General features: G+C 40.0%; 1 protein-coding gene across 4 annotated transcripts in view; it reads right to left on the reverse strand.

Annotated features, from left to right (window-relative positions):
* TMEM108 (transmembrane protein 108) overlaps positions 1–27737 on the reverse strand; it is a 209366-nt gene that overhangs the window by 115413 nt on the left and 66216 nt on the right. Inside the window, exon 1 of one of the 4 annotated variants that reach the window (XM_081159485.1) lies at positions 20131–20324. The exons of the other annotated variants lie outside the window; for them this stretch is intronic. The gene's annotated coding sequence lies outside the window, so the exon portion shown is untranslated. Of the gene's footprint in view, positions 1–20130; positions 20325–27737 lie in introns of those variants that run through there. 4 annotated transcript variants of the gene reach the window in all.

The following is a 27737-nucleotide window of genomic DNA, read 5'->3' on the forward strand; positions in this document are numbered from 1 at the left end:
GCAAACAGTACACAGTCCCTTTCCTGCATAGATACTTTAGAGTTTTGTTTATTTTAATTAATCTTCTGAGTATAAAGATGAGCCCAGAACCATATCACCCAATGATAACCACAATTAATATTCTATATATACACCCACAAATACTTATTTTTCCCAAAAGATCATATGTACTAGACAGTCTATAGTCTTTTTATTTTTTCACTTACCAATATTGATTTGTAAACTCTCTCTGTAGTTAATGATTTTTAAATGCTCTTCTCAGTTACTTTTTTTTTTTTTATATATCTTTATTGACTTCAGAGAGAGGAAAGAAGAGGGAGAGAGAGAGATAGAAACATCAATGATGAGAGAGTCATTGATCGGCTGCAGCCCGCAACCCGGGCATGTGCCCTGACTGGGAATCGAACCCTGATCGCCTGGATCCTAGGTCGACGCTCAACCACTGAGCCATGCCCGGCCGGGCCTTCTGTTACTTTTATTCATCCAGTGTGCACTGCGCCTAAGTCTGCCCAGTTCTAATCCCCCTTTGGTATTTCTTCTCTCAGGAGGATTCCTAAGGGCTGTCTTTCCAGCCCCGAATAAGCAAATAAGCCTTCAGAAGCCTCATCTCCAGGAAACGGTGACCTTAGGACAGTTCTCAACTCGTCCCTTCAAACCATTTTGTTCCACTGCTTCTGACCCTTTTAGGAGTGATTGGAAATATGCTATGTGAACAGAGGCTGCCCTTTATAAGCCTGCAGTCCTCCCAGGAATTGATGAGAACTCAGAAAAAATGGCTTTTAAGAGAATCAAGTGGAGTTTCATGAAATTTATTTTAAATAAACACCTTCTATCCCTCATATCAGTGGCAGCAGTGCTTATACAGTTTGCTATTATACAGGTACAAATGCATAAAAAAATCTTTTCCCCAGGATAATGTTTGTTCCCCATCTACACTGCTATGTGTACTTTTTCAATATGGCACCCTGGTTGGATACATTAATGCTCTCCCATGTGAACTTTAAAATATATTTGTTACTAACTTTATTTTCAGTACAAATAAAATTTGTATCATGAACTCTTAAACTTAACAAAAGAAGTGACTCTCACAAGAACCCCTTGCCATAGCCAGAGTTGTTACACATAGCTGCAAAACTGCCATTCACAACTGTATCAGTAATGCCAAGCATAGTGCCTGGTACAAAGCAGTCATTAACACTGGAACAATATCAGGTAAAAGGTCTTGACCACGTCATATGGCCAATAAGTTGGCAGTGAGGATGCTCCCAAACCCAGGACTCTCACAAGTTCAGTGTTCCTTCTACTATGTCACACTGCCTCCTGCTGGTCTCTTAAGTTCCAAGACAAAGCTTTTCATTTATTCTCACCAATGGGTCTGAACTGTTTTGCTCAGGGACTCATCCACTTGTTCATAGCGTTAGGCTTTCCATACGCGGCTCATGAGACTGGTTGGGTTAAGGGCTGTGTTAAATCACTGGTGTGGTCCATGACCTGGAAAATTAGCCTGAAGAGGAGCTAAAAAGCTTCTTGGTGTTAGGTCAAGTCAGGGAGAAGTCCTGGCACCCACTGTCCTTTTTGTGACTTGACATTTGGTATTATCTGCGGCTATTAATACAATTATTCTTGCCACATAGTAGAGAAAGGCACTAGAATTCACGCAAAGGCAGACACATAAAGATGGTTGTGATGGTTGCTCTATAAATCAATCTGAAAGAGGCCAACCCTAAAGCAAGGAGAGGAACAAGGGTGTTACGAAGAGATAAACCATGCATCTCTGATTGGAAATTATAAGATGAAAACTAGGTAAGGGTATTTACTAGAAACAGGCAAAATCCTAACCTGGGATAGTGAGAATATTGAAAATTAGGACCTTGAGACGAACACATGGCTGTCAGAAAACAAATCCCTAGCGTGGAACAGACTAGGGCCTTCAGCAGCAGCCCTAGCTGTGGAAGCCAGGTGGCCAGGCTTCTCTGATGCACAGGGAGGAGAAAGGTGAGAGGAGATGGCACAGTTCTCCAAAGACTCATAGATCCAGGCCATTGAGCATCACCCCTCCCACCCCTCAGGGAGGCAAAGGGCTGAAATATCCTCCCTCTCCCACAGCCTTCAAGGCTGCAGCTGCCATTTCTTTTAATCTGAGTTTCTGGTGCAGAAAGATTTGGGGCATCAGAGGAGGTGGCAGTGTCTGTCCCCAGGGCAGAGTCCCTGATGGTCTGGCTAGGGCACACAGAACAGCCTTTCCTTCCCTCACCCCTCCACTGTCACCCATGACACCCATTACTGCTTGTAATTCTCTGCTCTCCTTATCCCACCCTCCTTGACTCCTGGAGTGTATGAGGGATTTTGGGGGGCAGTATACCCATCATCGGTGAAAGCTGAGCTGGGAAACACTGTGCCACAAAGGGAATGGCACGTGGGTCCCACACCTCTCCTGACTGTTGACTTCCACATCGCCCTGCCTCTCCCCCACTGGCCGGTGAAGATAATGGCCACTTTACATGTCCACTTACTCTAAGAGGCTGGGCGGGAGGAGAGGGAAAGCAAGGCAAGAAGCCAGCAGTCCATCCCGGAAAAAGGGTTCCCCAACCTCTGCCTTCTGAGTCTCTTTCTCTCTTGACTATTAATGTATATAACTCCGTCCCTTGACACTCTCTGGGAGATGGCAGCTGAGAGGCTCAAGACTGTGGAAGGCAGAAACGGGGGAATCGACAGGCATGTGATGGGAAAGCGGGCAACAGCCATTATACCCAGATTCCCTGAATGCAGAGCTCCGACCATAATCTAGACGGGGCAGGAGAGAACCCCAGCTCCAAATGTTACTGTAAAGCTCACATCACCTTTGGAAACCACACTCCCAGTAAACTGTTTCATACGCTTCCAGAAATAGATGGAATGCAGCTGGGAGCCCTGAGCCCTGCAAGTCATTTAGCTGCATACAAATGATAGCTATTATACAGTCAGGATTCCCCCAGGGAAATAATTTCTATTCCCAACTTCTCTTATAACCTGATGAGTCAGCTGAGGTCAGGTGGCGGGAGCGGCATGTCAAGGAAGCCAAGGGCTCGGGGGCGCTGCTCTGGAAGACCTGGCGACCCTGACCCTGCGTCTTCCAGACCGCATCCAGTGATCCTCAGGGTGTCTTGCCAGTGCGTGGTGGACATACGGAGCTTAACAGAGGAGAGTGGTTCTAGAGCCAGAACCAACCAGTGGACAAAACAGTCAGAGATCAAACGAGCCCTGGCCCCCACTTTAGGAATCAGGGTCATTGCGAAGCTGCGTAGTGAGATCATTCTTCACGTTGGTCTCCTTACATCGCCAGGCCGTCAGTTCCCTTCCCTTTTAGGTTCGGTCTCTAACCCACACTAGTTAAAAACAAAATAACAAAGCCAGTTAATAGCTACATCTAATCAGAGTCAACAGGTTCTAAAAGAGGAGGAACTCTGATGGTGGACATCTCCTATCCAGTGTCCACAGCTTTGTAGCAGGGAACTGAGAATGAAGGGATTTACCTTCTGTGTGTTTGGTTCCTAATAAAAAGTTCCCAGGACCTGGTTTTTCCCAAGTAGAGCTATTTAGGATAGTCCTTCTGAAACACCATTCTGTTTAAAATTCACTAAAACCATTATTCAGTTTCCCTTTTTTGCTGTATATGGAGTAGGTACAAAGCTGTTCCCTATGAGTATCCCCAGCCTCACCCCCATCCCAGGTTTTAAGTGCCCATGCTAGACTCCTGACTTTTTGTTATGCTGATCGAGAAACAGGCCCAATACCTGGAGGAGCTCAGCTAGGCCTCCTGTATTGGAGGAGGATTCTTGGCATGGCAGTTAGCAGGGAAATTAGAAGGTGGAGTTGGTGGAGTGCTGGCTACTATCAGGCAAGACAAGATTTTAACAAGCTTTGTTATAAGTGAAAAATACACCCTCCACCTTGGGCATTTTCCTGAGGGAGTAAAGATTTTAGATACTTTCAGTCATATTTTTCTGCTAGACAGCTATTTCTCTAAACACATCACAGTATCAGGACCAAATGGAATCCCAGTTTTATTTAGGTTTCATTGTTTTTGGTTTTTCTTAATATTATAATTAATTAATAATAGCTAACATTTATTGAGCACTTACCATGCGTCATTCATTCATTCAAGAGATATTAACTGAACACCTGTTATGTTCTAGGCACTATTTAGACACTGAGGAAACAGCAAAGAACAGGACATAAATGGTCCCTGTCTCCATGAAGCCAATGAGAGTAGAGAGAGAATGAACAAATCAAAGAGCAAGAGACAAAGAGCGTCCACTTTAGACGGGGCAGTTAAAGAATGCCTCCCTGAGGACTGACTGTGGGACCTGAAGCTGGGAAACGGCCGGCCATGTGAAGGTGAATGGACGAGCACTTCCGGAAGCAGAAACAGCAGCTAAAGGAAAGAGGCCCTAGAGACACACTACCTGAGTCTGAACCCCAGCTCCGCCATTTTTAGCTTTTTGACTTTGGGTAAATTATTTAACCTCTCTGTGACTCAGTTTCTTCATCTGTAAAATGGGAATAGAAATAGCACTCACTCATGGGGTTGTTGAGAATGTTAACAAGAACATGTGGAACTGCGTCTGGCCCAGAGTTAGAACTATGTAAGCGTTCATTTATCATCATTGTAATCCTCACCCTCATTGTGGCTTTCTTAAAACTGAACGTCAACCCTGTGGTTCTACTCCTGGAAAGAATTATACCAAATAAGGTACAAGGACGCTCAAAGAGTAAGTAGTCAAAGGGGCGGATCCCCTTGAGCAGACGGAGAACAGTAAGTCATTTAGAGCATGGATAAATGCAGCTGAGAACTGAGAGAACCGTACATGTGCACAAATGCTTTAGCATATCTAAATTCCAGGAAAACTGGCTGTGGGGATTTACCTAACTTAATTAAGAAAACTCATCATTGTCAACTGGTACAGTATGTGACACAAAGAAAACCTCACCACCTGGTTTAGATAGGAAAAAATCACAGAAGACAATCTATCAGAAACAACAGGATGATGTCACAACTGAAGATCTGGGGAGGAGATGAATGAAATCTGGGAAGAAACGAGTGTTCTCTCTTTGTGTATGGCAAGCCTGCATTTTTGCTGTCATTTTTCAGGTGACTCATCACATGCTCCAACCGATACAGCATGACCGTGACACTCCCTGTACGGGAGAAGCTGGCCATGTTTACAGCCTGGTGAATATATCTACAGGCTGAGCTCTACTCTGCGTGCTAGCCAACTTTTCACAAGCCTTGATCAGTAGCTGGCTGACATTAGCCAGCTGGGGGAAAGGTCAACAGGAGACAGTAACCAGGAACACCATACTGTGATAGAATCTCTCATGACTGCCAATTTACTGAATTAATTCTCCTGCCCCTCATTCCAGAGATGTTCTGTTCTCCAAGTCCTGCTGGAAGAGGGAGAGTGCTCTCCCATTTCCTTCCAGGGCATGACAGGGAGCAGGAAGGGGTAGCTTGCCTAAGTATCAGCAATGGCTCACCATGTGTAGTTGAATTATGGGCAATTTCTCTCCTACTGATTCTGCAGCATTTTTCAATTGTCTATGAAAAACATGGCACCTTTATGATGTTAAACAAAGAACTAAGATGTTTGTTTCCTTAGGCCAACCTACTTCACATCTAACCAATCTCTAAGATACATGAGGCACAACAGAGATAAATGTGGAGGGCGGAACTCATCTGTTTTTTTGTTTGTTTATTTTTGTTTTAATCTGTAAAGGGAATATTAAAATGATGAAAAGAAATAACTCATTTGAAAACGCCAATACCTGGCATATGGCATGTAGGATTTGCTCCCAAATGATGGATTCATCTGTTCAGTCTAATGAGACTAAATATTCTAAAGGTTCATGTCATTGCCTCCAGCGCTGGCACCAGCCAGCCTTCCAGCAGACTCAGACTGCCCAGGGATGGGCTAATTGTCCATCTAAGAACAAAGAGAGGGCCTCATTCACCTGGCTCATACACACCTAGAGAAAGCTACACTCCATGGGGTACATCTGAATCTACATATTAATCAACGGCTTAAATTCTCAGGGTTAGGTACTACTACACTGGACACTTACTATATTCCTTAATGCAAAAAAAAAAAAAAAAAGTTCAACACAAAACAGTTCTGTCTTAGGCCCCATCCAAGATGATCTGTCATCCTGAAGTTTTAAAAAGCACTTTTATTCTAAATGCCATTATTTGCATGAGTGTCAGCACAGCCTCCCAGTCATGTGGTCTAACATGGGTCCAATCTTCTTTCGCCAAGTGGAAAAGTATGTCAAGTAGAATCAGAACTTAAAATCTGAGGAAGAGTTTACTTTGCCTAAAATAAGACCCAGGTATTATTTTGCTGTAACTTTTTAAAATAAATAAGTATGTACAATAAAGGTAAGTTGTATTTTCTTATTTTTCAACCATTCTTCCAAATAATGTTATGATCAAATCGAAATCTCGTCTTGACCAATAACTTTTCTCTTCAAATAAGCTGATTTTGAGAAACGAAAGTAGATAGACAAGCCTAGTTCTATTTTGTTCTGCAGATACCTTAAATACCTGACAGGAAAGATGAAAAAAAGACATGACTGGTTTGAGACCAACATCTTTTTTGAGAAACTGAAGTTAGCAAAAATACAAGCAACTCCAATATGCAACAGAGGTAATAACATACCTAGAGTCTGAACAGACAGGTACTCAAGTGGGGATGAATGATACACATTCTAGTCAGAGTGCGCTAGGAGATTATGTGCAGTGATGAACAGGCCCAAATTGTATTATTTGAACACAACAGACATTTGTTTCTTGTGCATGCTCTATACTCAACATTGTTTGGCTGGGGGCTTCGCTCACCCGGCCACTCAAGGGACCGCAGGTTGATGAAGGTCCAACAATGCTGCCAGTGGCAGAGCAAGAAGGGAGAAAGGAGTGGGTCACACATGGGCTGCTAAAGCTTCCACCTGGAAGTGACCAATGTCCACCTGGGCTCACATTTCACTGGCCAGAATAAATTACACAGCCATACCCAACTTCAAAGGGACAAAGTAGTGCAATTCTACCATATGTCTGGAAGAAGGCACCGAGCTGAACGTTTCCAGTGAGCATCATTAATTACTAGCCCAAATGACAACATTATCTGAGAACTTGGCAAAGTTCTTTCACACTCATTATCTCATTTGATTTCTACTCCATCTTACAGTTTGGGTTCTATCAGCACCCTATTTTACAAATGAAATAACCAAAGCTCAGAGAGATTACATGACTTGCTTAAATCATGTAAATACTAAGTCAAACAGCTTTTAGAACTCCAAATCCTAGTCTTTTAGTTAAAAAGCTATTTAGAAACAATCTTTGCACCCATAATTTGCAGTACATTCCAATTTGCTATTTATTTGTACTATTTATTAAGCACATTATTGGACATTACTTATCTCATTATGTATATTACATATATTACATCTCTAACTAAATTTTGTTTACTGAGCACATATTGTCATATCATTCTTTGTATTCTCCACAGCATCCCAGCCACCTGAGAATCATAAAAGGCAATATATTTGTAAGTGTATCTTGGTTGATTTGTAAAACACTTACAGAATCACTATTTTCTGAACACCAAGGCTGTGCTTTGAGCACCTCAGGAGAAAGATGCCAACTAGATAATCTAAATCAACTACTCTATTGTTAGGGAGCACTTAAGGCTGCTCTATTTGGAGCTGTCCTCCAGATGTCACCTGCCTTTACAAGTGCAATGTTTCACAGGTGTGAGACTTGACATGCACATGCTTCCCTTTTCCATCACATCAAGTCACACCATGTACCACTGACAACGCGTCATTTTACAATAACCTCCACACATTTGCTCAAACTTCCATTTGCCTTTGTTTCAACACTGAAAGTTCCTCTCTGTAAAGTCACTAGAAGTCACTTTGCCATGATGATGTCATTTCCATAGACTGCCATATGCAGAATTCCTTCTGAAAACACTGGAATGAATGCAGTGCTCCTGCAAAAGAGCAAGATTATAAGACTCAAAAACCAAGTGCTTGATTAGCACCTGAGTCTGAATGAAAAGCAGAAGTGCTAATGGGGAAAGCAGTTCTCTAATAGCTCGTCTAATTTGCCTTAATATAACCACAGACTGAACTCACCCAGGACATGCTACTTAACTTTCTTCAATTTCTTCTTTTGTAAAAGTTAAATAATACATATAATAATGATACCTACTATATTGTGTTGTTGTGGGGATTCAATGAGATAATGCAAAAACCACTTACAAAATGCTTAATACCTGGTAGGCACTCACTTGATGTTATTACTTTCCTTTGAATTTTGCCAAATGCTTCTACTTGAGCCAGCTGAGCTCAGATATCAACATATAATGAAATTTAGGGCTGGAAGGGACTTTGGAATCCACCTGCTCCAGAGAAATTGAAGAGAATTATCTGGGATCACATAGTTTATGATGGAGCCAAAGTAGAACCTGGATCGCCTGGCTGTAATTTTATGTCTAGCTGGAACATCTTGTTTGGAATGGTGTTTGACACGGTAAAGAAGCCGTGTACTTGATTCCTCATGAATCAAACTTTGGTTAGTTTTCATTTCTTCTGAAATTCCACCTATTCTATAAGTACACAGAATACAATAAGCCCCCATCACTATTAAATTCTGTCCTGAGTACAAAAGGAAACAAGAGCAAATATTAAATCAAAGCTCTTTGCAGCCTAGAGGAAGGGCTCACCTGAAATTAGTTGTATTTTGCTCACCAGCTTAATGATATTGTCAGTTGTTTTTTAATTAAGTCACCCTTCACTGCTACACTGCACGAATTTTAAGAGCTAACGGAAATGCTTGCTGTGTTCCCCATGTAGTTTATAGTGAAATAATTTGAATTGGTTCTCTTTTAAAGGTTGAGATAAGGGCATTTCACAAAACAGCTTATAAGTATTTTTCCAGGTAATGACACTCAGGAAATTCCTGCAAGTTTCTAGGCTCTAAAAGAATTCTTGTTCCTCCATAAGCCATTAAAATTCTTTGTGAAATAGAATCATGACCCTTGTAAACCAGAGGAGATACAGAGGAGCTGTGTGACAAGGCATTACCCAAATAGGTGGTGGCATTTTCCAAAACAACTGTAAAGATGGATGTCTTCTTTTTATTTGTTCTTTCCAGAATCAAAGCAGTATTCAATGGAGAGCAGGTGTACCATCCTAGTTTCTCTTCTGCCCCTAAGAAGGTTCACTTGAGATACTCCTTAACCAAAATAGATGAAGTAAACCAAAGTCAGTATGTTGCCATTAAATTGGGAAACAAAAGAGAGAGATTGGCTCCTTCTGGGGAGAGAATCTGATTGAAACAATAATGTGAATTTCCAGCAAATCAATTGTTTCTATGAGAATATAATACTGCTGTTCCTTAGCAACCAGTGCTGGTCTTCAGCCGAAGCACTGTGAATGGTGAAGTAAGCTAAGTACCTTCTTCTGTCTCTTGTATCTGAACTGTAACTTGAGACTCTAGTTAAAATGAATGTTCTACTGACTTCTTGGAACTATTGACACAACCGACAAAGTTGAGAAATCAGATGCTGTTTTGGTCAATGGAAGTCTCCAACAACCAAATAAATACATTATCACTTTATTTGTGCAGGTCAACTGTAGATGCATACAATAACATCTGGTCTATTCTGGTTGCATCTACCTTGACATTCAACCCCCATTCTCTTACCCAGCCCACTGTTCTACTCTGCTACGAGCACTAAAAGAGACAACTGATGTGTGAGGCATCTGAGATACTGAGATGTGTGGAATGGTTAAACAAGCACTAAAAGAGACAAATGATGTGTGAGGCATCTGAGATACTGAGATGTGTGGAATGGTTAAACGAATAAACCTCTACTTAAAGTAAGAAGATATCACAAAAATTAATGACAATCTGCAATTAAAAATATTTAGTAACTGCTATGTAATTGCTCTAGTGCTGTTCAAACATAAATAGAAAAGATCTGTCACTCAAATCATTAAATTAGCTCAAATTACAAGACTAGTTTTATTGTAGTGCAATAGACTCTTTGTTACTAATATTTATTTCCATTGCTTAAAATCCTGGTTTTAATGCCTATTATTCCTCCCACCCCCCAACTTTCTATCAGACTCTTCTTGGAATATAAGTGATAAAACAACCCTCTGAAGAACATTTAAGCTTCAAAGGTGGGTTGTAATTTGATTTCCATGGTGTTCCCACTGAATATCTCTGGAGTGGACTCTGGAAAATCTCCTTGGTAACCTATTTCAGCTTTAATATTGCTCATTTGTTCATTCATTCACTCAACAAGTATTCATTGAGCATCTTGATGACAGGAACTGTGTTAGGTACTAGGGATGCAAACAAGATAAAAGTGTTCAGTGCCCTCAGGCTTTCAGTCCCAAGGGGGTGACAGAAAATTAGCAGCCATGTACAAGGCCGCATGTCAGGTGCTAATGCTAGAGGAGGACTGATACTAAAGGAGCACCTAGCAATGTACTCTTACCCAGATCCAGAGGGGGCTCGAGAAAGACTTCTTGAAAAAAATAGGGACGAGGCTGAAGAGGTGAAGCAGTAGAAAAGCATTCTGGGAAGGGGGAGGATCAGTACATAGACCAGGAAGAGAGAGGACATGGCAAGTGAAAGAAATGGAGAGAAATTCACTATTGATTCAGTTGGGTTGGAATAATGAAGTCAAAGAGGTAAACTGGAGCCAGATTATGAAAGGTCCCAAGTGAAGGAGTCTGGCTTTATTCTAAGAGTATGGGGAGGCAGTAAAGCTTGAGAGGGGAAGGTGGGACTGCTCTTGGACTGTGGCCTCCTGCATCATGCTACCTGTTAGAGTGATGACGGTCTGTGCCATTAGACCACCTCTCCTCATAGACAATGCCACTTGACTACACCCCACTTTAGAAACTATTACAGACATTTCATAACCACTGAATGACTATAACACCTCTGTTAAAATAAAAAAGCTAAGCCATCAGTCTGTCATGTTCTTGATCCAGAAGGTACTTTAAAGATCATATATTCTAACCCCTCTCACTTTTCAGGTAAAGGAACCAAGGTTAAGAAAGGTGAATTGTCTCATCTGAGGGCCTGTGAGTGCTGAAGACTAAGCAAGGCCTAAGCCCATGACCCTGCTGGGCATCCCTCTCTGCAGCAATCAGATAGTGAAGCCTAATTTGATTTAGACATTTTTCTTCTCTTTTCATATAAGCTGGGTTAGATGCATTTTTTAACCTTACCAGTATATTTGAAAGCTAAGGAGCTCTCCTGAATGATGATCTTCAGAAATGTAATATAAGAAAGGCTATGATGGTGCCCTATTCATAATGTAGATTTATATTTTGAACGCACAGAAGACCTTTAAATGAAACCTCAGGGCTTTCTCTAGTGTTGGCATCATCTAATTAAAAGCATAGTCATATGATACAACCAGTATTCTCATGGAAGATAATTTAAAAAAAAATAATACCCCAAGAAACAAAAAGATAATAATACACAACCTCAACAAAACCAGGCTCTCTGGCTCCAAAGTTATCCTACACACTTCCCAACTGCTTTGAGAAAAACAGCTATTATACAGACTTTAATGACTGCTTTTAAGGATTCCTTGAAAACTAACATAGTAGCCATAAACTTTTCAGGTAATGTACATCCCGCCATCACAATGTAATTACAGCACAGGAGGCTGAGCTTTATAACCTGGGAAGCAGTTGGCTAGGAATTCCAGCAGCTGTGTAATGGCTTCTGCTAACTTAAAAACCTTAAATTTTTTAAAATTAGGAAAACATAGGCAAATATTACCTCTTATTTTTATCTATGGTAATACATATAAACAACTGTCCATATCTTTCCAAGACCTAGTCCTTGAGGATATTGTTCTACAGTTTACCATATGCACACAGTTGAGAAAATGGTGCCCTGTTGTCTTAAAAATCATCTAATAAACAGCCTAACTCACCCTCAAAGGAAGGTATAGTTGAAAAATACCTTTAAAAAAACCTAACAAACCTGCATGTATTGGATATATACTAGGAGTATTTCAATAATTTTCCAGTTTTCTCAATCAATTTCCGTTAGCTTATCCATTCATTAAAAAGGAATATATTTTAAGAGAATTATATATGGAACTAAGGAGGTTACAAAAAAGTTATTTTTTTTGGTAATGCTTATATAACTGGGGCAGCATATATATATCTGAAGGATCCTAATTCCTAGTTAAGATATAAGTAGGTGCACTGTGGCCTTGTGAAGTTTGTAAATGCAAGTACTGATAAATGCAGGAGAAAAGTTGTTAAAATTATTTTGCAATAGTTTTAGATTTACCAAAGAGTTGCAAAGACAGTACCGGGTTCCTGTATACCCTTCCTCTAGCTTCCCCAATGCTAACATTTTATATAACCATGGTGTAATTATAAACCAAGAAATTAACACTTGGACAATATTCTTAACTAAATTACAACTTCATTAGAATTTCCTCATTTTTTCCCCTCACAAATGTCCCTGAAGGAATTCAGAACATGCCACCCCCAAGTATGCCACTTTGGCATATGGACTATTTTGAGCTGAGGGCACTTGAGAAATAGCAGATGCAGGAAAAGCTCTTTGACTTTCCCTTTTCTACCTAGAAACAGGCCATAAAATTTCCCATGAGAAAGGTGTCCTCCCTGTATCAGGAAGAGAACATCTTCATCACCAGAGACTGAGAATCAATGCTTAAATGGCTCTATACAAACAACTTACTATAATAACCCTTACCTTCTACTAGTTTCTCTCCCCCGCCATATGTCTCCTAGTCACTTGCCTACAATTTACTGCTCCCTGGCCCAAACCCCCCTGTCTTGTCATTTCTTCATATATCTATCATGTCTTTGCCTAAGAAAAAGAAATGCTTTTTGCTCTGGTCACTCTCCAGGTCTTCATTCTCTTGTGAAGGCCCCCAAGTAACTGGAGAAGTTTAATACAACTCATATGCTTTTCTCCGGTTAATAGTCTTATGTCAGTGTATTTCTTAAGCCCAGCCAGAAATCTTAAGATGGTAAAGGATAATTTTTCCTCTACTACATACTTTCTGTTCCTGGCTCAAGTCTAGGAGTCCACATTGCATTTAGTTCCCTCCATCAATCCATTAATAGTTCCTTGGTCTTTCCTGTCTTCACTTGTTTATGACCTTGATACCTTTTTAAAAAAAATATGTCTTTATTGATTTAAGAGAAAGGAAGGGAGAGGGAGAGAGACAGAACCATCACTACTGGGGATCGAGCTCACAACCCAGGCATGTGCCCTGACTGGGAATCAAACCGTGACCTCCTGGGTCCCAGGTCGATGCTCAACTGCTGAGCCACGCCCGGCCTGGCTGACCTTGATGCTTTTGAAGAACACTGTCAGACATTTTGTAGGACACCCCTTGATTTGTGGTTGTGGGTCTTAGGGAAGGAGACCACAGAGGTGAAGTATGATTCTCATCACCTCATATCAGGATCAACATGGTTTATTACTGGTGGCGTTCACCTCGGTCACCTGGGTAAGGTGTCTGCCAGGTATCTCCACTGCAAAGTCACTAGTGTTCCCTTTCCATTCTCTAGTCATTAGAAGTGAGTCACTAATGCAGCCTACACTCAAGGGGAAAGGAATTAAGAAGCTTCATTTACTGGAGGGAGAAGTCTCAAAGATTTAACAACACATGTTAAAACCATGACAGTGGTAACTATTTCGGGAGAGAGACTTTTTGAATCTATGCAAATATACCACTTCTCAAAGTTCTGCCCTGGTTTTCGTATCCACGGGCGGGTACTGCCTACAGCAATTTACTGTGGTGTTCTAATGATGATTTTCTATTTCTCTCCTCTCTTCTCTATTTAATAATTGAAATTCATCTGTAAGGAATATTTACTCTTTGTCCCCATCTATTTATATTAGTTAGGTATCATTTTAAACTTTTATTGAATTTACTGGGGTGACATTGGTTAATGAAATTATATAGGTTTCAGGTGTACAATTCTATAATACATAATCTATATATTTCATTGTGTGTTCACCACCCCAAGTCTCCTTCCATCACCATTTATCCCCCCTTTATGCTCTTCTGCCTCCCCCCACCCCCCTTTCCCTCTGGTAACCACCAGTATGGTATCATTGATATTTATTTTCTCTGGATGATATTGTACTGATTTATTTTGTTGCTAAAATTGCTCCAGCTTTGGCCGCTGAAGGTTTTTTTTAGATTAGATTCTGTGTCCTTTTAACATGTTCTCTTTTTTTTTTTTCTTGAGCATTTCATTACTTTCTGGCACTAAAAGAGTCTCTAGGCTCATTTGGTATTTTCCTTTCCCAGCCCTAGACTCAGCCATTTCTCCAAGGAGTACTGGGTCATTTTATTGGAAAATGATTCAGGTAGACCTCGGAGGTACTGTGGTTTCAGTTCCAGACCACAGCAATAAAGCAAGTACCACAATAAAACAAGCCGTAATCTTTTTGCTGGTGTAGAGTTTTGCCTTCAATTTGTAAAAAATGCAACATCTGAGAAGCATAACAAAGCACAATGAAACTAGGTCTGCCTGTGTTTAAAAACCAAGGTCTAGGTGGGGGAGTGGGTGGGGAGAGATTAATCAAAGAACTTATATGCATACATGCATAACCCATGGACACAGACAATATAGTGTGGTGAAGGGCTGGGGGGGCATGGGTAGAGGGGATCAATGGAGAAAAAGGGGGAGATATCTGTAATACTTTCAACAATAAAGATAAATTAAAAATAAATAATAAATAAATAAATAAATAATAAATAAATACCAAGATCTATGCACTAGGCATGCTCACTGCTGCAGGGGTGTTACTGTTTCTAGGTCCTGTCAGGGGGCACAGCTAGAAAACATATGCATGTATATTAAGCTATGTCTCTATCGATACCTATATTTCCATATGTACATTGAAATAGACATGAGTTCATACGGAAATCTTTAATCCAGTACCAAAGAATTCATTCAAGCATTCACAGCAGGGAGTTTCTAATCAGAGAAAGGTTTTAGTCAAAGAAAGATTTCTCAAAACAGGTGAGTCTTAGGCCACACTGAGAAGAGAAAACACTGAAATGGTCATTAATTGATTTTTAAAAATAAAACCTCCTCAGCAGGTGGTAACAGAGTTACTGACTACATTTTATAGGTGAGAAAAATGAGGCTCTAGAGAGGTCAAGGAACTTGGCCAGTATCTAACATACTGGGAACCTTCCCCTACACTGTGGGCGTTCATACGTGGAGTATCAGAGGACAGGAGAGGGAGCACTGCGAGTGGAAGTACAGCGAGTGGAGGCAGAGAAGGGCCTGCATGGGGCTGGCGGGGGAGGGGGTGCTCCCAGTCCAGTGCCTCCCCCGCAGTACAGGGCAGCACACCGAGGATCTGCCCAGGGGCTGATCCTCACCCCTGCTTCTGCCTCCTTGGTAAATGGCTTCATCTCTCTGTACCCTCGTTTCCTCATCTGGGAAACGATCACAGTATTTTTTTCACCACACCAGGCAATAATATAAGGTAAAGGAATGAACAGACGAATGTATACCGTTCTGCCTCACAAGCAATGTTGCTTCTGGAGCTGTTATGAGGATAAAAATAAACAAGGAAATAGAAAATGCACTTTAGAAATACCAGGCATCCTTATTTTTACAAGTCTAGATGGATACAATGTACTTTAATACCAGGCAAAGTATGACTTGAATGTATTAGTCCATAAAATCTGGGAATGAGACAAATTCAAAAGATCCTACTGAAAAAGATTCAGATTAAAGCAAGATAAGTTTCTGGTACTTTGAACATATCCAGGTATTTATCCGAAGAAAATGAAATTACTATCTTGAAAAGATCTCTGCACCCCCATGTTTGCTGCAGCACTACTTATAATAGCCAAGACATGGAAACAATCTAAGGATCCATCAATGAATGAATGAATGAATGAATGAATAAGAAAAATGTGGTGTGTATATGCACAATGGAATATTATTCAGCCATGAAAAAGGAAATCTTGCTATTTGTCACAACAAGGATGGACCTTGAAGGCATTATGCTAAGTGAAATAAGTCAAACAAAGACAAATACTGTATAATATCTAATATGTGGAATCTAAAGTCACACACACACACACACACACACACACACACACACACACACACTCCAAACTCACAGATACAGAGAACAAATGTGTGGTTCCCAGAGGCAAAGGGTGGTGGGGCTGGTGGTGGTGATGGGGAATGGACAAAATTTAAGGAGGTAAAAAGGTACAAACTTCCAGTTACAAGATAAGTAAGTCCTGAGGAGGTAACGATAGCATGACAACTATAGCTAACAATACTGTATTGCATATTTGAAAGTAGCAAAGAAGAGTAAGTATTAAAAGTTCTCATTACCAAAAAAAAAAAAATTGTAACTATGTGTGGTGATGAATGGTATCTAAATCTGTTGTGGTGATCATTTCACATTACATACTTCTATCAAATCATTATATTGTATATCTGAAACTAATACAATGCTATATGTCAATTATAACTCAATAAACACACACACACAAAACACCATTTAAATGTTCTGGAAATTGACCAAAAGCATACAACAAATTGAGGATTTATTCAAGAAAACCTACTGGCTCTCAACAAGAACAGTGGGAATCTGTGATATTTTAGCCAGGGACTGCTCCCATCCCTTACCCCTTTCACCTCAGCTCCATCACTGGACACTCTGCCCCAGCCTCAGCAGATGGAGCTGTCTGTGAGAGCTGGCAGTTCTGCTGCCCTGCTACAGGGAGGTGACTTTATTTGGAGCAGAGCATGGAAAAAATTCCTGCCTGGGCACTATTGGAAACAATAGTGATCTCAGTGGCAAACAATAGGGAAAGGCTAACATCGTGGGTAGCCAGACGTGTTGATACTGGTTGAGACACGTATAATAAGGCAGGCCAGCCAGAAATTTAATAGGGAGGTCCAGGGAAGGAAACAACCAGAGAGTCTGGCTAAGATCCCCCTGTTTCTGGTGGTCTGGAAGGCTGTGCATACTCAGCAGAGATCAAACAGAGCTCTAATGAGCTACGAACTACTTGCTACTTGCCCTTGGCTGATTTTCTCCTAGTCATTGTGTGTCTAGCACATAAAATGATAATAAAACTCATTTATATCTACCCGTAGTGGTCACAAATCATACAACACTGCAGACCATCTCTTTTATTACACAGGTGGAAAACAAAAGCCTCTGAGCAGTTTAAGAACATAAGTTTCTAAAAAGTTGGTAGAAAATCATTATAAACATGGGTGCTAGGGCTTTGCCAAAATTCATTTACCTGCAACAAGGTGGCATAAAATTAACAAAAGCTGGCCAGGAAAGTTTGGGCGACCTGTGCCAGATATACATAAAGACCTTCCTTAACTTTTCTCCTACATTTATTCCTTCCTTCTCTTTGTTTTCTCCTGAGAACACTTTTGAAGGACAAAAGAGTAACAGGGGCTCCAGGTAGTCACTCCCTGTGGCTTCTCAAACAGGTGATAATCTCTACACTGGGGAGTGTGTCACACCTGTCCCATGAATGACAACCTATGTTATGGTCACTGCTTTTAAGTGATCCTCTTACCTTCTCTTTCGTTTTTTCATAACTTACAACTTCTGGTTCTAGCTCTTCATTTTATGTGCTTTGTGGGTGACAACTTATGCTAAAAATACTCTAGTCTTTTGATTGGGTGCCTGTAATTCCCAGGGAAAATGACCATGACATAGATACACGCTCCAGTTCCAATTGCTATTAAAAACTATTAAGTATTAACATTTTCACCTTTACAACATAGCTTCTTTCCATAATAAAAGGCTACCCATGCATGTCTTCAAGCCCTATTATTGTGTATTCTGCTTGTTCAAGCAAGTGATTATGACTACTCTTGAAGGCAACAGAATATTCCATGTGAATTAAAGGCTGTTTTCTCCAAGGTTGGCAGAATGCAGAAGCTACTTCAGGTTGGTACCAAGGAAACCTACTCCCGAGTCAACCTTTATATGTTCCTGGCTTTCTTGACATTTGGCTCATCCTTGGCATTTAGTCAATTTTAAATCGCTAGGAAAAATAAGGGACAAATCCCTCTGTTTATACAGCTGACACATTTGCTGTTCAGAATCTTGTGTAATCTGTCCTTGTGAGAAAAACAGGCAGAAATTTTAGCAGCTTAAAAACATCACTGACTGATGGCCTAACAGGCATTAATGAAAGAAGACAAAGCGAAGAACGCTGGCTGATGCAAACTGGAGCCCCTTCTTCAGGTTTTTTCCCTTGTAAAAATTGTTTTTTGTTACTTGAAGACTGCACCTGGGGATAGAAGGCTGGAACCTGGGGCAGGCATGGAAGGATGGTGTCTCTATCAAGGGAAAACACCTGGTTAAGACTAAGTCATCAAAGAAACCACATTCGGTAAATGAGAAAACAATAAACACCAAAACATGCCTGGAGACAGTGTGGTATGAATTTTGCCACCAGTTATACCTGGGTTTGAACTGTGGCCACCATGTACCTGCTCAGTAACCATGGGCAGCTAGCTTCTTTACTCTCTGAGCTTCTATGAGTTTCAATATTGGCATAACACATTAAATGAGGTAATTTAGATATAAAATGGCCAACACTGTTCATTAGTGCTCACATATGTCACCAACCACCCCTCATTTTCTGCCTTATCAAAGCCATCCAGAGGTAGGTGCTAAGGGTGGCAACCTGTCTCTGCAGATATGGGAATACATTTTCTTATCATAATCGTAATTCTGACAACAAAAAATCAAAGGACTCATTCTGCAATTTAATAACTCAAATTTTATTATTATTGTGGGTTGGTTTTTTTTGGCCAGGATGAAATGATTAACTTTTACTTGGCACTTTTCCCACTGAGTCACTGAAAGATCAGATATTTCAACAGCAGCTGATCCACACAGCAGGATCCCATGGATTGGTGACCACCACCATCATAAGAAAGCTAGGATTATTTCAGATCATCGGCATGCCAGATAGAGTAACACTCCCCAAAGAAAACATTTTATAGCACATAAATTTTACCCCCAAACTCCATGGCCAGTTCCTTCCTCTTTCTTGACAGTTCCTTGTCAAGAAATGCCTGGGTGTGATGGGACCCTCTGTGTGCCCAAGCCCAGTCTACTCCATGAGGGCACCAGGCAGAAGGTGAGGAGCCGCTCAGGTTTCAGGCTGACTTATCACACCTGCTGTCAGAGCTGCTTCACACCCTGGCAGGGAGAAGCTCCTCTCAGCAGCACCCACTGCAATTGCTACATGAGTGACAAGTCTTTGAATCACCATGATGACTCACATCAAAAAGAAAGCCCTCACCTGGGCTTATGGGCCAGGCGGCAACCTCCTGGAGAGAACCTGATCTTACTAACTAAAAACAGCAGGCAGGAAGCATAAGCCCTGCAAATACTTTTTTAATTAAATGGAGGATTCCCCCCTCCTCTCCTTCCTTGCTCTGCTTCTGTCTTCCTTCTCTCCTGTCTTACCATATGCTCTTAGGCACTCTGGTCACATCTGCTAGATAAAACAAGATAAAAACAGACCCCAAACAAGAGGTCCCACCAGCCAAGAGCAATCATTGCTCAGTAGCAATACTTTTGCAAAGAGCAGTGAAGACAGTTCTACATTTCAAATTACTGACCTAAAATGTAATTGAAGTCCAACTATTAATTAATACTTTATTTATGGGTGAAAATACACTCTTTGATTCCTAAAGCAGAGATCTTCCTATTCTAATTCAGAAAGCAAAAGAAGGAAAAACAGTAATGAGCGGAACCAGACAGAATCAGAAAATGTTGCTGAGTTCACAGCACACAGATATTCCTAATATCTTAAATATTGATCCTTCTAAAACCAACCCACTATTTGTCCTAAAAACACATCCAATGGTTTACGTTACAAACTAAACTCACTCTCCTTCCCTAATGGCATCTCCCCCCAACCCCAAACATGTATGCCACCCCCTCTCAATTTGCCAGCTCTCTAAATTAGAGTCCCTGGAGTCCACTCTCCAATCCTCCCTGCTTTAAATCTGCCATTAAGATTTTACCTTGTCTGTATCTTTGAAAATTTCATCGCTTCTCTTCGTCACCTTTGCTTTGCATTGATTTAATCACACAGCTTCTTCTCAGGTGAAGACTGCAACTTGTGGCCCTCCCTGCAGTCAGGCATTTCACCCCTAAATGTGCATCTAACCACGTCACTCCACTGCTTCAAATCTCCCCCAACTGTCTGCTGCCTTCAGTTGGGTATTTAAGACTCTTCACAACCCACTAGCTGGCTAGCTAACCTCTCTGGCGCCAACCAGGGTTTAAGCTCCAGCCCGCTAAGCTAATGAATTTCCTGCGAACACGCCCATAGCCCTTCGCCCTGAGCCCTCATTAACTTCAGGTCTCAGACGCTCACAGTCCCTCCCGAGATGCTCCCTGCACCAAGCTTTCCTCTCCACGCTCACAAGGCTTGTCGGGGACTCTGATTTTGTACTTAGTTCACACGGCAGTTACATGTTTCACTGCAGGGGGTCTTACTCATCTCTGTAGCCCTGACATGCAGTAGGAAGTCTTCGATTAAAAAGACCCACTAAAGAAATTCTGAAGGAGATACTCCAGAAAGGAGGAAAACAACTGCAGACGGAAACCCTGAAAGGGAAGAAAGTAACAATGAGGGGAAAGACTGGTAAGTAGATGGGTAAAACGAAGCAAACTTATTCAAAACGATAAGAAAAATGTGTAATTTGTGGAGGAAGAGTAGAGAAGATGAGAAGAGGTATGTCTTTAAATTTTGGAGTGTGAGTGGTAACATGTTCATTAAATAGAAACTTTTTGAAGTATGCCTGTAAAATAGCAAGAACCACTACTAAGAGAGTAGACATAAAACATATAACTTCCAAAGAAGTAGGGAGGAAACTGGAATGGGAAAAAAGAATCAATTCAAAAGATGGCAAGATGAGAGGGGAAAAAATATAAAACACCAATAAATAAAAATACACAAAACAGTGATAGAAATAAATTTAAATATATCATTAATTGCAATAAATGAAAATGGACCCAACTTTCCAATTAAAGGTAAATATTTAGACTGAATAAACAAATCTAGCTATATGTTGCTTTAAAAGAAACACCTAAAACTTGGAACAAGACACACACGCAAGAATGATAATCTGTATGTGCCTATTAATATTTCTAAATATGCAAAGCAAAAATTGATATGGTAACTAGAAGAAATGGACAAACCCATCACCAGAGGGAGAAATTGCAATACAGCCCTCCTAGTAACTGACAGTTTCAGCACATAAAAATCAGTAAGAACAGAGAAAATTTAAATAGTATAAATAATAAGCTTTAATAACAGAGAATATATACAGATTGTTGAATACAACAATTACTGATACATTCAACAATTCTAAAAATGAACCAAATTATAACGATAGCCTCAATACATTTCAAAAGATTTTTTACTATAATGCAATTAAATATTAGAAATATATTTTTAAAAAATAACTAGAAAATTCCCATACATTTAAAGTTTAGGGCAGGGGTGGGTGCTGGGTGGAGGGGATCAATGGGGGGAAAAGGGCGGCATCTGCAATACTTTCAAGAACAAAGATACATTTTAAAAAAAAAGAAAAAAGAAAAACATTATTTCAAAACAACTCACAACCAAAGAAATAAAAATGGAAACTGAAAAATTCTTAGAACTAAACAATAATAAACTGTCATATCAAAACTTAAGGAATGGAGCCAAATCAATACTTACAGAGGAGTTTATAACCTTAAACTGGACAAGAAGAAAAGTTTGAAATTAATGAGGGAGGCATCCAACTTACAATGGGAGAGAAGAAAATATTATTAATGAGAGATTAACCAAAGAACTTATACCCATATATGCACAACCCAAGGACACAGACAACGGTGTGGAGAGGGACTGGGGAAGGGAGTGGGACGGGGTGGAATGGGTCACTGGGGAGAAAAAGGGGCATCTGTAATATTTTGAACAAAAAAAAAAAAAAAAAAAAAGGAAAAAAAGAAAAGAAAAGGAAAGAGGTTCTACCAATAATTTAAAAAAAAGAAAGAAATTAATGAAAAATACAACAAATACAGGAACTATCCACAAGGCCAAATATTGGGTTTTGGTAAAAAAGTAAGAAACTAGAGAAGCCTCTGGCATGATTAATGGGTGGGGGGGAGGGAGGAAACATACCCAGAAGGAAAGCATAAATAACCCTAGGGCTGAAAAGACAAAGGTAAGTATAAATGCTACAACTAATGAACAGGAAGATATTCTAAATAACTTTAACCCAATACATTTGAAAACTTAGGTGAAATGGGTAAATCTATAGGAAAATACAACTTACCAAATATGGCTTAAGAAATAGAAAACTTGAATAGTCCTATACAACCTTTGAATAAATTGAACTGGTAATTTAAAATCTTCCAGCAAAGAAATCACTGGGCTCAGACAGCTTCTTTATCAGATTGAGTAAGTTCTATGAGACATTCACAAAACAGTAACTCCAATCTCAGTCTTCCAGTCTTCCAGAGGATAGGAATAGGAAAAGAAGGAACACTCCCCAACTCATAACCTTGATTCCAAACTAAAATAGGAACAGAATGAGAGGGAAGCACTATAACTCAATTTCACAAAGGCGGAAAAGTTGTAAAAAAATTACTAGTCAACAAAACTGAATGATGACCAAATGGGGTTTTTCATAGGAATGGAAAGTTGATTAATTATGAGAAACCTGGTTAATGTCATATCATTAGCTACAGAAATACTGATAATATCCAACATTAATTCACAATTTTTAAAACTCATCAAACTAAGAATAGAAAACAACTCCCTTGATCTGATAAAGGACACATGCCAAAACAAAAACAAAAAACAAAACCCACAATAAATATTAAATACTTCATAATGAAAATAAGGAAAACAAAACCATTTATTTTAAAATCAGAAACAAAGACCAGGTGCTAGTTATTATATCTGTTCAACTCTGTTCTGGAGAGCCTGGCCAGGGTAAAAAGGTAAGAAAAAGAAATAAAAGATATAAAAATTAGACAGGAAGTTACAAAACTGTTATAGATAACGTTTGTTGAAATCCCAAAAGAATAAAAAAATGAATTATAATTTGTAAGATTTAGCAAATCTGATTTTCACAAAATCAATATCTAGAAATCAACTGCATGCTATATTCAGCAACAATGAGTTAGAATGACACCATTAACAACAGCAACAAGAATATAAAGTACCTAGGAAAAATCTAACAAAAGATGTGCATGTACTTTATGTAAAGTGTTTTTAATTGAAATGAAAAACCATTGTACAGAAGATCCAAACAAATGGAGGGTTTTACTATGTAGATGGTAATACTGTAAAGGAAAGAAAGAAGATTAACACAAAAGGCAGGACGGTTTGACCTCTAGGGGACAGGGAAGGTGATGGTCTACTTCCTAACTTGGATGGTATGTACATGAATATTCTTGTTTTTAATGCTTTAAACTGTACCTCTGGATTTTGTATTCTTTTATATGGATGAAGTATTTTTCAGTTTTTTTAAGTACATAGGTCTGTTGTGTGCCATGCCACAGGATTCCCAGATTTTATAAGTAGAGCTTGAGAGAAGATACTAATTTTGTAAACTTTGAGAAATGTGTCTTGAATAATAATTTCATCTCCAAAAGAGGAGGCGCCAGCTGCTATAAAATGCTAGAGCAAACTCCTTCAGGAAACATTCAATTTTAAGTGCAATTATCTTCACTTTTTAGTTTCAAATGGAGAGGTTTCTATGCATAGCTGTTTACATAAATACTCAGCTATTTACCTCTGCACATAAGGTAGAAAAGCAGGTACATGTATGAGGACAATTCAGGAACATTAAACCGGCCAGCTCAACAATGATGGAAAATTTAGGAAGAGTCTCAACTATCTCCCTCACCAGACTAATCCGCCAGTGTTTTACAAGTAATTTGTTTCTAATGGTAGAGGGCCAAAAATTTGCAGATGATTTACTTTTTTGAAAAGTGTAAATTATGGTGGGTTAAATTATAAGGAAATAAATTACATTTCATTTGCATGTCAATATGCTCCCTCGGGTGGAAGAGAAATGCCCAGAGATACATCTGGCGTGGGTACCAGCATATAACCCGTAGCCTGGCTCATCGGTGCAGCAGACTGTATTTCCCAAAAGTGGCCACTGCAGTATTTCCAGTCCACATGCTCTTCCAGAAACTTTCCACTTCCCTATCAAGAGATGGAATCTATTTCCACTCCTATTGAACCCAAGTGGCCTTTGTAACTGCTTCAATGAACAGAATGCAGGGTAAGGATGCTGTGTAATTTCCTAGGGTGGGTCATAAAAGATAAGATTGACTTTCTCTCTCTTGGGTCATGAGCTTTGAGAGCACAGAGCAGCATAAAAGTCTGGCTACCCCAAAGTTGTTGTGCTAGAGAGATTACAATGCTGGGGGAGCCCAGCTGTTTGGTCTTCCCAGCCCAGGCTCCAGACCTGTGAGCAAGCGAGCTTCAGATTATGGCCCCAGCCTCCAAGCCAACCTAGCTGATGCTGAGTGGAGCAGAGATGAACTGTCACCAGTGAGCCCTGCCCAAATTGCAGATTTGAGAGCAAAATAAATATGGTTGTTGCTGTAAGACACTAAGTTTCTTGTGCAGCATTAGATGTCTAGAACAATTGTCATATGTATGGGAAGGACATTAAGTGCAAATATCATCCTCTCATGTACTCAAAAAATAAAAGACTGAGAACCACCAACCCAACATAGTTTCTTAAAAAACAAGAAGATGATACTGTATTTCATCCAAAAGGCAGCAAGTACCACTCCTGAAAGTTAAATTTGATTTAAAATTCATTACATCTTTTGTCATTGATCAATGACGCTGATTAGTGGGTATATTTATAAACATATTAGTTGCAAAAAAAATCCTTTATATTTTTGTTTTTAATACCTTCAAAGGATCTCTGAGATGCAGGTTAACAACCTTTGCTTATAAATAAAATTTACTGCATTGCTGTATCTACCTTTCTTTTTGGTTTATTTATGTTGATATCAACAGCGTGATATCGGGTGTCCTCAAACTCAGTAGAACCAAAATGAAATCACTGAGGTCTATGTATTGCCATCTTCTATTGGATGTTAGTGGAAAGTAATAAGATTTTAAAGCCAAATAAAATCTCTGCTCACTTATTATGTGACCCTAGGCACACTACATATCTTTGCTGAGCACATCTATTGATCTGTAAAATGGAAATAATACCTATCTATCTTGCACAGTGGTTATAAAAATAAATGAGCATATATATTAAATACTTAGCATGCCTGGTATGTAATAAGCCATCAATAAGTTTCCTTTTCTTGGCACCTCTGTCATTTTTTTTATTGAATGACAGGCTAAAGGACTATGAAGGCCCCTGGGTTTGCCCAACTAAAAAAAGCCCTCCAGAGAAAGGTTCCACTTCCTGTGAGTGTTGCTCCAACACCTGGAAGTGGGCCTCCAACCTACCCTGGAAACTTCATTAGAAGCAGCCCACTGGGACCCTCTGTTCTGCTTTGCTTTGTTTGTTGTGGTTGTTGTTTAAATGGTTAATATTTGGACAAATTTAATTCTGCATTCCAGCTACTTTTTCCTTTGTTATCATGCATCTTCAGCAGCAAAGAATTGCCATATATACTCATATACAATTTATATAAATAACACATTTTTATTTCCTCACTTAGATGTCATTGGGGGACTTTATGCCATAGAGCTGTCTGAGCTGAATTACTGACCAGTTATATGTAGGAGGCAAAAACAGGTTTTGCTCACAACCTCAAAATATGAACAAAATGAATAATTATGGGGTAAACATTACCAGCCCTCATTGTGGATATCATCTTTTAATTCAAGCTTAGCCTCTAAGTGCATGATGATGCTCCTTGGGGTGGACAAAGCACATGACCGTGAGAACCACAGGCCTGCCTCCCGCTTGCTATGTGATCTCAGGAAGTGACTCTGCAGGCTTTGGATTCTTCATCTGAGACGCTGTGGGATTAGACTAGATGACCAAAACATATGATGACTGAGAGGGGTCTCAAGACCACCTGTGTAACACTCTCACTTGACAGGTACAAAGTGAGGCCCGGAGCAACTCACTGGCCTTCCTGATGTCAGTCCTTACAGCTGATAGTATAGGGACTGGCATCCACCTGCCACTGATGCTCATTCCACGAAGCCCTGTATCTGATTCTCATGGTAATGAGGGAAGGGACGCAATATATACACCTATCCAGAGTCACTTAAAATGATTCAACAGGTCGAATATTTCTTAATTTCCAAGCTAGCTTTTGCTCCAAGGGAGGACTTGTTACTGTCTTGGATAACATACCATTCTCTAGACCTGGAAAACTTCTTTTTTCACTTCACATGTTCCAGAACATGGAGGGTAAATTTCTACACTGTCATTGGTGATGTCCCTCAAAAGTGGCAGGTACCCAACAGGAACTGATGAACTTCTGTGCTCTGTAACCTCCTGGTGATGGGGTCACTATTATACTATGTGCCAAATAAGTTTCAGACCAAGGCAAGGTGCAGGGCAAAAAAATCCTGGCAAGGCTAAGGGGGTTCTTTACCTATGTCCCTACCTACCTAAGTATCTCTTCCTCCTGTCTAAGGAAAAGAGAGGCTCTTTAAGATTAACAGCTCTGACCACAGGTGACTATATTTAAGGACCCCGATTTGCCCCCAAAAAGATACTTCCATGGGTAAGGGGGAAAGTAAAGTTTCCTAGCCCAGCCGGCTCTACAAATCTGAACAAGGGGCAAAGAAGTAAAATTTTCTTATTCAAATTAACATAAATCAACCACGTTGACCCTGATTTAGATGGCCTTAATTAAGAGCTACGTAAACTGGAATTTGGACATTCGAATCCTTTGCTGAGGTAAAACAGAAAAGATAGCCAATGTGGAAAATGAAACACTGAGAAAGAGAAAAGGGGCCTATAACCAGGAAATGCACTGATGTAATGGAAATGAACCGGCACAGAGGGGGACCAGAGGAGCCCATGGAGGTGAACGTCAGTGTTGGTGAGTTTCTATCTGCTGGAAGGACAATGGGAGCAAGGGCGGAGGCAATACGCGTCCCTCAGATAGATAACTCCTTCCTTCCCAGTCAGGTTGCAACACAGCTTGAATGGAAATTTCCTTTTAAGAGTATAACTCTTTGCTTATAAAGTGAGATTCTCTCTCCATTAGACTTCTCAGACAGCTCTCCCAACCTGAGGCACGTGGAAGTGAGGGAAAGAGCTAGAGAAAAGCAGTCCTCTCTGTGCTGTCTGATATGGAAGCCACTACTAGCTGGCTGTGTTACTGAGTGCTTGAACCATGGCCAATATGACTGAGGAACTGAATTTTATTTTATCTTAAATTTTATTTAACTTTAGTTACAGTTAAATTTAAATTTAGAAATAGACACTGATTCAGTTACTGAAAAACAGATATGCATGTTTGGAGCAACTCAGGTATATAAATCCAGATTTTCAGCTGTAAATTTTAATCTAAATACAGATGTGTTTTCTGTGAAAATCTAGTGTCCAAACTGAGATGCAATGTAAATGTAAACTGTAAACTGGATTTCAAGTCTTAATATGGAAAAGAATGCAAAATC

Source organism: Miniopterus schreibersii (assembly GCF_964146895.1).
Source record: "Miniopterus schreibersii genome assembly, chromosome: 15".
Lineage (NCBI taxonomy): Eukaryota > Metazoa > Chordata > Mammalia > Chiroptera > Miniopteridae > Miniopterus > Miniopterus schreibersii.